Genomic DNA, 15,816 nt, shown 5'->3' with positions numbered 1-15,816 from the left:
TCATTTAGCCGGGCTTAACCAACGCACCAGCTACATTTTGCACGCTCATGAACAGTTCATGGTAGTCTGCTTGGATGACACAGTCATCGACAACAACACCTTAGAGGAGCACGTGGACCATTTAAGAAAGGTTTTCCAAGTCTTGCGGTAGAACAAGTTATACATCAAAAGGGAGAAGTGTGAGTTTACACAATCAAAGGTGCACTTATTGGGACATGTCATTAGCAATGGTGAGCTACGCATGGACGAGGCTAAGGTACGGGCTATCCAGGAATGGGAGGCACCTCCTAAGGTAACCGAGTTGAGGTCTTTCCTTGGCATTGTTAACTACTGTCGTCGATTCATCAGTGGCTATTCAGGCAAGGCAACACCTATTGACTGAATTTCTAAGGAAGAACAAGTCGTGGGTTTGGACAAAGTACTGCCAAAAGGCATTTGAAGACCTTACGGCAGCTGTGACAGAGGAGCCAGTTCTGGCATTGCTCGACTTTAGCAAGGTGTTCGAGGTGCATATAGATGTGTCTGACTTTGCGATTGGGGGCGTCTTGATGCAAGATAGACATCCCATAGCATTCGAGAGCCGCAAGTTGAACGAGACAGAGCGGCGTTATACTGTGCAGGAGAAGGAGATGACTGCCATTGTGCATTGCCTTAGCACAGGCGACACTACTTGCTCGGGTCGAGGTTCGTGGTCAAGACTGACAATGTGGTCAGTAGCTACTTTCAGACGAAGGAGAAGATCACACCGAAGCAAGCTAGGTGGCAGGATATCTTGCTCGAGTTCGATTACAAGCTGGAGTATAAGCCGGCAAGGGTAATGTCGTGGTTGATGCCTTGATTCGAAAGGCCGAGCTTGCTGCCATCACTTCAGCAAGTTGTGACATTCGGGATGCTATAAAGGAGCGCTTGTAGCATGATCCTGCAGCCAAGCAACTCATGGAGTTAGCCACCTAGAGAAGGACGAGATGTTTCTGGGTGGAGGATAGTCTATTGCTCACCACAAGTCGGAGGGTCTACGTGCCGAAGTTTGGAGACATTAGGCGGCACATTATGAAGGAGAGCCATGACACCATGTGGGCCGGTCATCCCGATCAACGTCATACTAGGGTCAGGGGCGAATCTATGTATAAAAAATGGATCACGTGAATCCATGGTCAACGGACTAAACTCGATATATTACGTATATAATCCTTAACATATATCTAATATTAACTGAAGGAACACATAGTCAAACTAGACTGAATGGAGCACTGGTTAAGTGCTGGGTTTAATCGCTTAAGGTTGCGGGATCGAACCCTACTAAATGCACTTTTGCGTCTTAAAAAAAAAATCTACGCAGCCTTTAACGTTTTCCTCGAAAAGTTGATGTAACTATAAAATTTTATATCTTGTCTTAAAAGCAATGGTAAACTCATCCTCTTGAAATCCTGAATACGCATCTGACTAGGGCCTTGGTTGAATTAGTCTACTATTAGTCGCGCATGCTAGGTGACATAAAGTGTTATGTGCAGATTTGTCTTTTGTGCCAACACGACAAGGTTGAGCAGAAGCAACCCGGAGGACTTTTGGAGCTACTACCAGTTGCGGAGCGTCCATGGGAAAGCGTGATTATGGACTTTATCACTTGTGTGCCGAAATCTGATAGTTATTTCACCATTTGGGTGGTTGTGGACAAATTTTCGAAGTATGCCACTTTCATGCCCTCCTCACCGGGTTGTATAGCCAAGGAAGTCGCCAAGCTATTCTATAAGAATATGGTGAAGTATTGGGGCCTACCAAGGCATATCATCAGTGATCTCGGGAACTTTTGGAGGGAGCTGTTCGACATACTTGGCACGAAGATGCACTTTTCCACTAGTTTCCACTCGTAGACAAATAGACAGATAAAACGGGCCAATGCCTTATTAGAGTGCTACTTGAGGCATAATGTGAGTGCGCATCAGAAATATTAGGCAAGGCTCTCAGACATAGCCCAATTCCCTATAACTTGCAACAGAGTGAGTCCACGGGGCGGACACTGTTTGAGCTAGCCACATGCCAACAACCACAAACTCTACATTCACTGCCAGCAGCATTCAAGGGAAAGAGGTCAGGGGCTAATCGTATGGCCAAAGGATGGGAGAAGCAGCTTGACACTGCTAAGTCCTACTTGGACAACGAGGCTAAGTGGATCTAGAAACTTATGGACGGGAAGATGCGTCCCACAGACAATAGAGTTGGGGACATGGTTATGGTGAAGTTTAACCCGAGACAGTTCAAGGTCTTACGGGGCATGCACCAAAAATGATTCACAAGTACGAGGGGTCGTTCAAGATTCTTGTCAAAGTGGGCAAGATGTCATACAAGTTTGACATGTTATCATATCTTAAGATCTACCCGTTCTTTCATGCCATCATGCTTAAGCCACCATGAAGATAAGGATGACCTGAGTAGAGACCAGTCAAGTCGCGCGCCTATTACTATCACCGCCTCGCATGATGAGAGATTGAAGCTATCATTGATTACCAAGCCAAGCGAAAACAAGGGAAGAAATCCACCGCCATGTTCCTCGTCCATTGAAAAGGGAAATCACTGGAGGCCACATGGGAACGATATGAAGATTTGTAACAGTTTAAGGACAAGATTAAAGCGTTCATAGAGTAGTATTGTGCCGCGATTGTCGCAACATCAGGTGGGAGAGAGTGTGATGACCCGCCACATCATCATACTACCTAGGTGCCACTTGGCACATATTTTTTCCATGTGGGATGCTTACATAAGAAAAAGGCTAGCACTTATGGGAAGGATCTATAGAAACATGGATCTTTTTCTTGGAAGACCTTAGAATTCTACGGATTTGTTAGGAAAGCCTTGGAAATTTCTAGCCTTGTAGAGAATTCTGGAGAGGAGACTATCTTGTAAATATGAAGGACTTGTACAATAAGTATTATTTACCAACTAGCCCCTAGATGACTAGTATAAATAAGGGGTCATTCATTTATAACTGCATCACGCAAATCAATCAAGTTCTCTACAATACATAAAGCTTCCTTTAGCGAATTTCTTGTCTTCCTAATCTACTATTCCCTTAGCAATCTTGAGTGTAGTAATCTAGGCTGACTTGGTATAGCAAGATCATGAACTAGTTGTGCAAGACCATGAGCAAGTTGTCAAGTACCGCACGTGCGCTTAGTTTAAAACTAAGGACGTGACATAGAACTTTCAAAATAAGTTTTAACATGCATGGAAAACTCACGGACATGTTTTGAGCTTTGTTAAACAACGGCTCATGAACCATATAAATGGATACCAAAAGAAGGCACAAATAAATTAACACTATAGATTCTTTATGTATGCTGGTATTAGTAATTCATACCAAAAAAAAAAAAAAAAAAAAGTGGAACCATAGTAATTACGTAAAATATAAGGATATGTGAGTAAAATCAAACAAACAAACAAACAAATTTTAATCCGTTAGTCAACCCGACTATCCTTTTGATTCAAAATTCACAAATCGCTTCACGAATTAAATATTGGTACAGAAAAAGAATAGAAAACTCAGTAGTATAAGATCTCATATTTAAAAATCATTCAGAATTTTAAATAAAATACAACAAATATTTAACTAATTTAAATTAATTATTCATCTTTAAAGATTCAAACAATAACCAGTTATATATAATTTAGATACTAGGTAACATGAAAGTAAAAATATACTATCATTTTAGCTGCTAAGAAAGTAAAACGAGCTGGCATGGATACTTGCCAAACTCCTAGAAATCTTGGAACATGGAAAGAACGAACTGCTCATAACCTGCGTTTAGTGAGGAAGTCAACAAACTGATGAAAGATTACCAAAAGAAAGAGAAGGAACAAGAAATGAAATTGATGCTTGACAAATATCAGCAGGGAAGTGTTGAATTAGAGATTCATATCCCCCCACCCACCCGCATCAATAATATTAATTCCGTGGCCCAGGAAACTCTTCAGTAGTATTATCCTAGTTTACAAAAAATGTGAGAAAACTAGGAGTGAAAACAGGAATATGAAGTTAAAAAAAAAAAAAATACTAACACTCATTTGTATTGCATCTGACCAGAAAGGTATCCTGCAAAGGACAAAGCAAGAGGAATAACCATGCATACGAATAAAAGAATTAGACAAAATCAATGACAAGCTGATTTTTGTACACTGCTTATGCCCTTTAGTAGCTTTTAAACAGTCATACCTCCCCCACACAATTTGAGAACCAGGGGCAATGATGACTGAATTGTTCAACCACACAATTTAAGGGTTTTTATGGAGCACAAAATCATGCAGATTAACTTTTATGTGTCGATTGATTGCAGTTCTATGACTATGACTGCTGCCGGCACTCCACGGTGCTGTGTTCGTTTTCTAGTACATAAATAATATTTGTGCATCATACTATAGAGTTTGCAGAATTGGCAAAGGGAAAATAACAGGCTATATGCAACATTTGCACTTTACGCCAGTATCAAATGCCACATTGCCTCAAAGTTTACATGCCCATATTATATTTCATGCCTGATTACATTAATTATTTGCTTAAATAGAATAAAACCCACAAGAACTTTCTTACACATCTTCCGATTTAGATGTCAGTTGAATTTGGAGGACTTCAATGGACAATATCCGTGCATTTCCTTATCAGTATCTAAAAGATTCATTAATGCAACAAAAGTCCAATCATATAACATGTCAGCAGTCTTGCCTATTCATTATTGGGTAGGATTAGTGATCTTGCTTATACATCAGCTTTTAGTTGGTACTAATCAATGGATAAGTCCGCTTCAAATTAGACCATTCTCTCGAAATTATCTTCCTGTTATCAATAAAAGAATTATCCACTTAAAGTGATCAAACGAAGGAGAACTGTATAACCTCGCTCTCTATGGTCAAGGTTCATATGTGAGCAATCATGCCAAATTTACATACCATGAAATGAAAATATGCTCTGTTGTAATATGTTTCAAAACTTAAACACAAACCTTTATCAGGGGGATAAGAGGAAGTTCAACAGATGCTGAATAACAGCTAGGATTTTCAACTAAACAGGGACTCTGAATTTCTCTTCTAGAAATGTCAGTCAATTCATATACTGCTTCTTTGTGCACCCAAGCAAAGGAGACATTTGCTCAGCAAGCACAAGCTAGCTAAGATAGAGTTATTCAGTTAAGGGGAAAAGTTTTATCATATAAGCACACATGATAACATTTACTAGTCATACGTCATGACAACAGTATGCGTAAAAGAATTTCACATGCAATTCCACAAAACCATTCGAGTACAGAAGAAGTTGAATTCAAAGCATACCACAAAAAGATTTAAAAAGCTTATGTTTGCGACTAGACCTTTAACAATTTCCTGCAAAAACATTAGTAATAAAAGTAATAAAAACTTAAAATTGCAATAATGAGATGAGATATTAGTATCAGTTCTTTGAAAATTTGAGTTGTCGCATCTTGGTTTTTTCAGTCAGCTCTCCTCATTTTGCACTGTTTAAAATTCTTGAAGCTAGATTGAATTGCCTTCTTATAATATAAAGGTAATCTCAGGCTTCAGTTTAATTGCTTGTTGATCAATGCGAATGCTCCAGTGACTAGTTATCCTTAGTAGGCTCTCACTGAAACATATATCCTAGAAATATAGGGCAACCAAATGGATGGTTAGATGAAAAAACACAAACCAAGAGAATGCAACATATATGTCCTATTAGTTTAAATACAGGGCAGCAAAACGGATGGAGTTATAAGTTCGTTGAGAATTTGAGCAGGATCAACCTGAACAAGGTAAACAGCTGTTAAGATTACTCTGCATTAGAAGATAGCAATTGAAGCTGAAGAACAGTTTTACACTTCCATGGAATACACATCATTCGAACTATTCTAGTAACGAATATATGGACCAAGTATGCTAGCCTAGCCCCGTACAAGGCCTACAATGCTAACAAACTCGAAAGCTGGTTAGCTTTGCCAACTAAAATTTCTCATGAATGTGAATAACTTCAGCATTCTCCCTATCTGGTTGAGTGATCCTCTAACAAGAGATCTGGAAATAATAAGATTTTAAGCCCTTTAATGGCTATAACACCACGACGTCCACGAGTGAAAATCTCTTTATAAGTAGATAGTTGTTAGCTTAAGCAAAGGTTCTGTAATTAATAAGAATTCATTGAGATTGAGCAGAAAGTAGCTTGTTGGGAATTAGGTCCATACATTGCTGTTATGAAAAACAAAGGTTGTGAAGCTTCAGTTTGTTGCAATATATTGCAGCAGAATCAAGTGTAAAGTAGGAATAAAATCTTTGCAACAGAAGATATATTTTACTTTACACCATGAATCCTCAATTATTTGCACCATCTATACTTATTATAAGGACCAACAATGTGATCAAAGATTTTGAGCATTGAGGATTCATTAACCCCCTGTTTGGATGGTGGTTTCCCGTGGTTCATTAATGTATGGTTTTCTATGAAACCATGTTTGTTTCCATTGTTCTTAAAATTATGTGGTATGGTGTTGTAAACCCGTGGTTCATTCCATGGTTATATAACCATGAAAAATCCCAATTTTTGAAACCACAGATTTGGTAGTTTTTTCGTGGTTACGTATTTCATTTCTCTATTATATCCCACCCTCTACCATCCACCCCTCAACCCCACCCCACCCCTACCCCACCCTACCACTCACCCCCACCCCACTCTCCACCACTCACCCCCTCGCCACCCCCACCCCCGCCCTACCACGCACCCCCACCCCACCCTCCTCCACTCACCCCCTCCCCACCCTCACCCTCATCCCACACCACCCACCCCTCCACCACCCCCACCCACTACCCCTCACCGCCACCCACCCCCACAACCACTCACCCCCACCCTACCACCCACTACCCCCACTCTCATCCCACAACCACCCACCCTTCCACCACCCCCACCCACTACTTACTTATTTTTTAAAGTTTCTATTTTATTCTTTACCTGAGTTTTATTAATATATATAAATTAATTTCTAATTAAGAGTTAAGGCTATTTTAGTAAACTTACAAGTTATTATACAAGATCATACAAATAAACCAAACAATACAAATGTTATTAAACCACAACAAACGATACAGTCTACCCAAACATTGTGTTCCTTAATACAGTACAATACAATAAAACACCATACCATACCATATTGTACATTAATGAACCACGGGAAACAATGGAACAGCAATAAAATCTTTGCAACAGAAGATATATTTTACTTTACACCATGAATCCTCAATTATTTGCACCATCTATACTCAATATAAGGACCAACAATGTGATCAAAGATTTTGAGCATTGAGGATTCATTAAGAGTTGTATGTTTAGTTTTTTGAATAAGTAAGATCCATCAAAGTAAATGTTCAAAGACCAATATGATATAATGACACAATACCGCGGATATCAAGAATCAAAGTTAAGCATTTAAAATCATGAGAGTGCAAATTATGGACATAAGCAAGAATTGGGGAAAGAAAAACCGTAATTTTCATTAATAAAGCGGAAGGTATTTAAAAGAACATAAAAATTGTCCTAGGTACTATGCTAGTTACTTTAACCATGTACAAGCTCATAGCTTTTGTTTAAACAATAGATTAGTGTTAACAATAAGTATTATGAGTTGACGTCTAAAATGCTGAACCTAAAAAAGTTAAAATCTGGAACCGTCTTTGGCCGGCCAAACGTAAATCTCTAAGTATGAATGGACGCCAGCCACGATAAAAACAAAAAGCATGATCAGAAGGGATGCATAGGTAGCAATGGCGGGAAGCATGTCCTTCTTTGGAGGGGGAGTAGGGGTTGGTGAAGGAGGGGTGGGTGGTGTTGGGTTGTATTCCATAGTGGGAGGTGTTGGGTTGTATTCCATAGCGGGAGGTGTTGGGTTGTATTCCACAGCGGGAGGTGTTGGGTTGTATTCCATAGTGGGAGGTGTTGGGTTGTATTCCACAGTAGGGGGTGGTAAAGCAGTGGTAGGTGAAGGAGGGGTGGTGGGGTAAAGAGGGCGGGAGAATGACACAGGTAAAACCAAGATGAGAAGGAGGATGACGAGTGAATAAGGCATGAACATGGTAGACGTAGCCCTGTTCTCTACTGTACCCCCAGTTTCCATATACTATTTGTGAGAGATTACCGAAATTGTATTCAATTGACTCATATTTATAGATACCTACTCCCTACTTTACAATCATAATCCTTTTTTATTTAGGATACAATTTATCATAATACTTTTTTATTTAGGATACAATTTACAATTCATATTCCTCTTTCTCTTGGGTATGGTAACTGAATATTTACAACTCTAATATCAGCGTTAATCTAATTTTTTTTTTTTTTTTTTTAAAAAAAAAAAGCACAATGTAACCAAGCAATATCAATTTTAAGCCTTTGATGGATATGCATTGTATTTACTTGACTCTCTGTAACAAGTTATTCTAATAGCTCTGTTTCCATTTCTCCGATAGCGCCTTTCACTCATTATAACTATCTTATGTTATTGTCCCATTACAACAAGTTCCCGAGTAATGTTACACATACAATATGCGGAAAACGGTCCAATATGTCCCTAAATTATGCTAAACTGAACAAAAATGTCCTCCGTTAACATGTCTAAAAATACCGCCTCTGCCGTTAATAGTTTGGTCCGAGAATGAAGGTGAGAACCTAAACCTACTAGGTAAAGTCGCTGGGGCTCCATTTAATCAGCTAGTTTTTAGTAATTTTTAGTCCCAATCTGTCTTTTAATATTAGCACTTAGGTCCAGTTAATTCCCAAAATAGTACACTTTAGGTCCTATTTGTCTTTTCTGTTTTGCGTACTGCATGCCAGCTGTGGCAGAGTATCCATGTCGCTTTAGGATATTTAGGCATTGTCGCTACCCTTTCTTTTCATCAATTCAAATATATTTAGCCAATTCTAGAATCGATTTACTTTTATGTTTCCTTTACTAGTAGTTTTTATACTGTTCCATTGCTGCAAATTTTCTACTACGAATTTGAGATTTAATTTGAATTAATTTATAAGAATTTCCTATATGAAAATATAATTTGTTCTTAATATCTTTCTAAGTTGCTTGAAATTCTTTTACTATAGAGTAATATTTATGGTTCTTGACTTTATCCATTAAGAATTAAGTTACGTGATATATTATTTTAATGTACGATTTCTTTATACATTATCATTCTCCTGTTTATACTATACTTTGCGTACAATGATATTGTTACTAACTTCTTCACAAAGTATTTAATACCTTTGAATGATAAAGATTAAAAAAAAAAAAAAAAATCGTAAAATGGTATCAAAAATTCAATAAATAGCAGATAGTTCTAACACAAAGTCTAATGTGAAAAATAATGGTAAAAATTAAAAAAATTATTGTGCATATAGCTTCAGGACGTCATTTAAAACTGTGGACTATTTTAAAAAGGCGGAGTAGTTTGGTGGGCCCCTGTACTTGTCCATTGTTGTCATCCCGGTGTTTGTACTTACAAGTTTTCCAACTAAATTCTTCTACCCTTTAAAACTGAGCATTTTAAACCCTTTTTCGGCCTGATCATGGTGCGCTGTAATATAACCGCTTACACGTTATATTAAAATGCCACATGGAAATTCCAACAACCATGGTATGTTTCCTACATTCTCAGTTCAAAAATCCATTTTTTTAATTAATTTATTGATTGGAATGACTGTAAAAAGGAATGGATTTAAAGGATTTATATAGTCGTCTTTAATTAAGTTTGGATTGAGCTCCGACGGCGAGTTGTTATTGTTGTGGTAGTATGCGGTGGTGGTGCAGCATATGGGTAGGTGGTGCCTGACGGTGGTAGGTTTGGTGGTGGTGCTCCGACGGCAGGATAACCGGTAACACTACTAAAAAATAGGGTTTTTCGAACTCAAATATTCGACCTCAATTGAGGTTGAAATTTTTTTAAGGCCCAATTGGCGGCAATGATGGCGGAGGGGAAGGAATTTTAGTGGTGGAAGAACAAATAGAAGGGAGGGGTAATCTGGGTTAGGGGTGCTTGTTGACGTCTAATTGTTTACCTCAGATAATTTATTTTAATTACCCAGAGTCTTTAGATATCAAACGGAGCGAAATGTATATTTTTTACAAGTCAAGATGATTTTATAAAATTATTCCGATAGTGTTTTGGCATTTCATTTGACAAAATAACTTCAATATTATTATAAATCATTTACAAATTAATTTACACATTTTATAATTAATATGGAGCATTTGTTAAATTTAATCAAGAAGATAATTTTAAAACAATTATTTATTTAATTGTTAAAGTTATCAGGAAACCAATTAGCAAGCATTTTACTCAATTTAATTCAAGAAATTTGATTAATTAAACGCACTAATCATTTTACCCCTCAATTTTTAATTTTGCGTATTCAATGTGCATTTGTACAATTTATTAGAGTTAATCATAATTAATCAAGTGTCTAATTGTGGTTAATCCCATAAATTGCTCATTATGTGGCTAATTGTCGTTACAATTGAAATAGTCAATTGTTGGTTAGTTCTGGCCCTAATTGAAAGAACCAATTTCCATGGTTTAAGTCGATTAAGGTCAATATTGCAAAACTAGTCTTTAATTGTTTGATTAGGTTAATTATGGTCATAATTGAAATGACCAATTTCATGGTTTAAAGTCAATTAAGGATATATTTACAACTTAAGTCCATTTGCATAATTAATCATGTCCTTTACTTTGGTTAATTAGTTAATTAAGTCGTATTTGGCCATTAATTAAAGAATTTAATTCATTACTCCCTTCGTTTCAATTTATGTGATATAGTTTGACTGCACACGAATTTTAAGAAAAAAAGGAAGACTTTGAATCTTGTGGTCCAAAACGAGTAGGTGAATAAGCCATGAAGATGGTAGTTTCCTGTACTGTAACGCTAGTTTCCTTATATTTGTGAGAGATTACCGGAATTGCATATTGACTCGTATTTATAGATACTCCCTACTTTACACTCCTAATCCTTTTTATTTAGGATACAATTTACAAATCATATTCCTATTTCTCTTGGATATGGTGATTGAATATTTAGAAGTGTAATATCAGAGTTAATTTAATTAAAAAAAATGTAACGAAGCAACATCAATTTTAAGCATACGATGGATATAAATTGTATTTACTTGATTGTTTATCACTTTGTTTGTAATAAGTTATTCTATTAGCTCTATTTCGTATATGAGAATTTCATTAGATACTTTCACTCGTTATAACGTATCTTATATGAGTTATTATTGTCCAGTCACAAGAAGTTAAAATATTCTGGAGTAATGTCAGACATACAATAAACAAAAAGGGTAAAAAATGTTCTTAAATTATGTGAAATTGAACAAAAATGCCCTCCATTAACAGGTCTAAAAATGCCTTTGTTGTTAATAGTTCGGTCTGAGAATGAAGATGAGAACCTGAACCTTGTAGGTAAGCCTGTTATCCGTTTTACCCGGAATCAAAACTGGACTCGGTTAGCAAACTGACCGATTACCAGTTTCCAAATCGGTAAACTTAACGGTTACCGGTTTCTGAACTGGTAAACTTAACGGTTACCAGTTAACCGGTTCCGGTTGGCCGGGCAATTTGGCTCTAACCGGACCGGAACCGGTAGCCTTTGTAAAAACCGATAACCGGTTAGCCCAGAAACTTTTTTTTGTTGTTGTTGCTTAATTACGTATTTTACACATAAATTAACACTATAGTTTATATATATATATATATATATATATATATATATATATATATATATATATATATATAGTTTTATCTATATGGGTTATAAGTACTAAGAAACTCAAGATTGTATATTTTTAACTTAAGTATATATATATATATATATATATATATATATATATATATATATATATTCATGTGTGTGTGTGTGTGTATATATATATATATGTTTTACTTAAGTTATGTTTATATATATATATATATATATATATATATATATATATACTTATATATATATAATTTATATATGTTTAAGTTAAATGTACTACTTAATTTTATATATTTACTAACAAGTAACAACTTATAGTATTATAAAATTCATGATTATTTTTTTTTTAAGTATATAACTTTCTATTTTATAACTTAAGTATACGTATATTATAAGTATGTTCTAAGTATATTGCAGGTATATATGTTTAAGTTATATGTATTACTTAAATTTTATATTTACTAATAACTCGTGGGTATTATAAAATTCAAGATTGTATATTTATAAATATATATAATTATAACTTTCTATTTTTTTAATCTAAGTACACGTGTATTTGTTACACCTTGGAGATTTCGTGTCGTTGCATTATGAGTAGACTAACGTAAGCCTAAAGTGTACATGAAGCCCTTACAAGGTTAAAGAGGATATTTGATAACTTTAAGTGTGTACCTTAAGGTTTTGGAGTCATATGAAGCGGCGGAAGTAAGTTGTCAAGAGACTGGAAGGATTGAGTCATGTTTTGGGAATATTTCGTATAATTTGAGTCATACATTGCTTAGCATTACCTTGAAGGGGAAGCTATCGGGCCCCTTAGATGGCTAATGAAGTTTTATACAAGTGCCAAGGAGGTTCCATAAGGATTGGAAGTCAAACGAGTCAAGAAGAGCACAATTTCGCGAAAACGGGGAGAAATGGGCAATATGCGGCCGCATACTCAGTATGCTCGGCCGCATACTCGCATATGCTGGGCCTCATATTGGCAGCAAACTCCCCATTTTGGGTGAGCTTTCTGCTCCACACCACCCCCATGTTGTGGAGGGAGTATGTGGCCGCATACTCAGTATGGGTAGGGGGTGCCTGATGGTGGTGGGTTTGGTGGCGGTGCTCCGACGGCGAGATAACTAGTAACACTACTTAAAAAATAGTTTTTTTTTAACTCAAAAATTGGACCTCAATTGAGGTTGAAATTTTTTTTAAGGCCCAATTGGTGGCAATGATGGTGGAGGGGAAGGAATTTTAGTGGTGGAAGAACAAATAGAAGGAAGGGGTAAAATGAGTTAGGGGTGCTGAGATGACATGCCACGTGACATCCACCTCATCAAATGTTAGTGTCACGTAGGATTGAATGTCCACCTTATACAACTTTAATGAATGAAGGGTGTATTTGAACCAACAGTATAACGGCAAAGGTATATTTGGATCCAAAGTATAACGAAGGTATATTTGGCCCTTTTCCAATAGTGCAAGGGTATATTTGGCCATTTTCCGTTATTACTATATATATAATAAGGGGGAATCCAATGATTTTTGTCGTCTTTAGTTGAACATCTTGCCAATCAAAAGAAGAACTCTTCCATATTTGCCCTTGTACTTGCTATCTATTGCATGATATACCAAAGTCTGTTCCAAATAAATCAAGACACTTCAAAACCTTTTTGGTAATTACATGACCCCTTAGTTCAACTTTTTGTAAGTGACGTATGTACCATAACTTTTTGTAAGTGACGTATGTACCATAACTTTTTTTGTTTCATATACCCTTGCTTTATTCCTTTATTACTTAGGTTGCCACTTTCAATTTGGTAAATGTAAAAAAGTTTGAGACTTAAAAGGTTGTGAATGATGATGATGTCATCTAAAAGAAATAACTATCCACAAAGATAAACACCATATAATACTAATAACTTTGAAGACCTCACTTGGTATTGATAAAGAAGTCTTTAAATGATATTTCCACTTCATAAATTTTAAGATTATAATTAAATTTTTGATCTTATCTCTTACTAATAATCTTTTTATTTTGAAAATATAAATTCAGGTATGATATTTTAGCATAATTTTATATGGTAGGAAAATAATCAAAATCGATCCTTTAGAAAAATAAAAGCGAGAACAAATAAAATCATTAGGTACATCATTGCATTGGGACATGATTTAATTATTTAAACTTAGTTGATCCTAACTTCTGGACTGATAGCAAAGCTATAATATTATTATTGACATAAAATTTACAAATTAATATTCCACTTAGACTTCAAGAAAAAAAGAGAAAATATGTTATTTCCTCACATGCATTTTTTGAAAGAGAAAAGAAAGTTTAAATCAAGAAAAGTAGCTAATTATATATATATTTTATATATATATATATATATATATATATATATATATATTAGAATTAGCATATACTAATATCAATATAAAGTGTCAATTTATTAAATTTTAAATTTTGTCTTATCTAAAAGTAAATTCACTAATTCCTCAACAAAAGAATAAATGTAGAATGCATAGTTTAATACTTCTTTCTTGAACCAGATAGTTCATAAAATATGGTTGTTACTAATCGCGCATATGTAAACCACGAGATTTTGCACTAAAGTATATTATGGTATCAAAAAATTTTAAGAATTATTATATTAAGATCTCTGAAAATAAAAGAAAAAGAACTTTTAAATTTTATTCAATTTGCTTAATTAAGTTAGAAGTGGAGGAGAATTTAAAAAAAAAAAAAAAAAAAAAAAAAAGGGATGTAACTGTGCCTACTAAGTGGGCAGCGTCTTAATCCTATCTTTGCATCTATTTTTAATAACTTTTAACTTTTTAACAATTTTATAACTTTTGAAGTTTTGTTATTTATCTTTTCCAACTCTTAAACCATTTTTAGTTTAGCTAAACATCAGCTTTTACAATGCTATGATATCTTTTTAAGAAAATAAAGCAAGAATATGTGATGAAGAAATAAAGGGATCATTCTATATATCGAAATCTTAGCTGAAATATAATATTTCCTTGGTCCTAATTTAAGTATTTTACTTTCTTTTTTGACATGTCCTAAAAAGAATGCATCTTTCTATATTTAATAAGTTTTTCAATTCCAAAATTCTACATATCAAGTTTAAGACCACAAGATTTAAAGGACCACACATATCTTTAATTTAAGACCACAAAATTTAAAGGTTTCGCCTTATTTTTTAAACCTCATGCAGGGCCAAATTAAGACACTTAAATAGGAATGGAGGGAGTAAGATTTTTTCTGAAACATTGTGAAGAAAAGCAAAACTAAATGGTCGACTAATCTTATAGTCAGTTTGAAATTATTTTAAATACATCCAATTATATTTGCTCACAATATATCAAATTGGAGTATCTCTTTTCTTGGGCCCGGACTCAACTCAGACTTTCCAAAACCAATAACTATATATAAGAGGAGATGTGAGCTTTTTGTAGTCCTCATAGGACTATTTTTGTCATTTCATCCCCCATATCTGACAATGAAGGAGTGACACGTGTTGAGTTGTACTAACTTTTAAATCTTGGGTGGTCCCTTTAATCACACGTGGCTGATGCAGTAGGTTTTTCCCTGTATATCATCATTTTTGTCTTTAGTCATTTTATGAAGCCCACCACCGCATGGGCCTTAATATAACCCATTTTTTTGGCGCGGATTGCCCATCATTTGGGCTTTTTTTTGCGCGGAGTGCCCTTCTTTTGGGCTGGTCTTTATATTTTGCCCCTCATTTATGCCTTCTTTAATTTTTGCCCCTGCCGCCTGTTTAATGAAAGTTTTTTGACGAAATTACCCTTACCCCATTAAAACCCTTTCTATTTCGTCATTTGCCCTTTTCTTTTCTTTTTTTTTGCTTCTTCGTTCCTCCCTCGTTTTGTGTCTTGTCTTATCTGTTCCAAAATTTAGGTACGAATTTGGATCTTTTTGCTCGTTTCAATATTTGTTTTTATGTTAAATTGTTGTTTGTTGAATTGATATCTTTGTCTTCGTCGTTTTTTATATTTAATTGATCCTTTTTTATTTAAAATTATAGTGTTTTGTT

The sequence above is a fragment of the Lycium ferocissimum genome, chromosome 8 (genome assembly GCF_029784015.1).
Source record: "Lycium ferocissimum isolate CSIRO_LF1 chromosome 8, AGI_CSIRO_Lferr_CH_V1, whole genome shotgun sequence".
Taxonomy (NCBI): Eukaryota; Viridiplantae; Streptophyta; class Magnoliopsida; order Solanales; family Solanaceae; genus Lycium; species Lycium ferocissimum.
The sequence above is the reverse complement of the archived record's forward strand: the minus strand, read 5'-3'. Positions refer to the sequence as shown.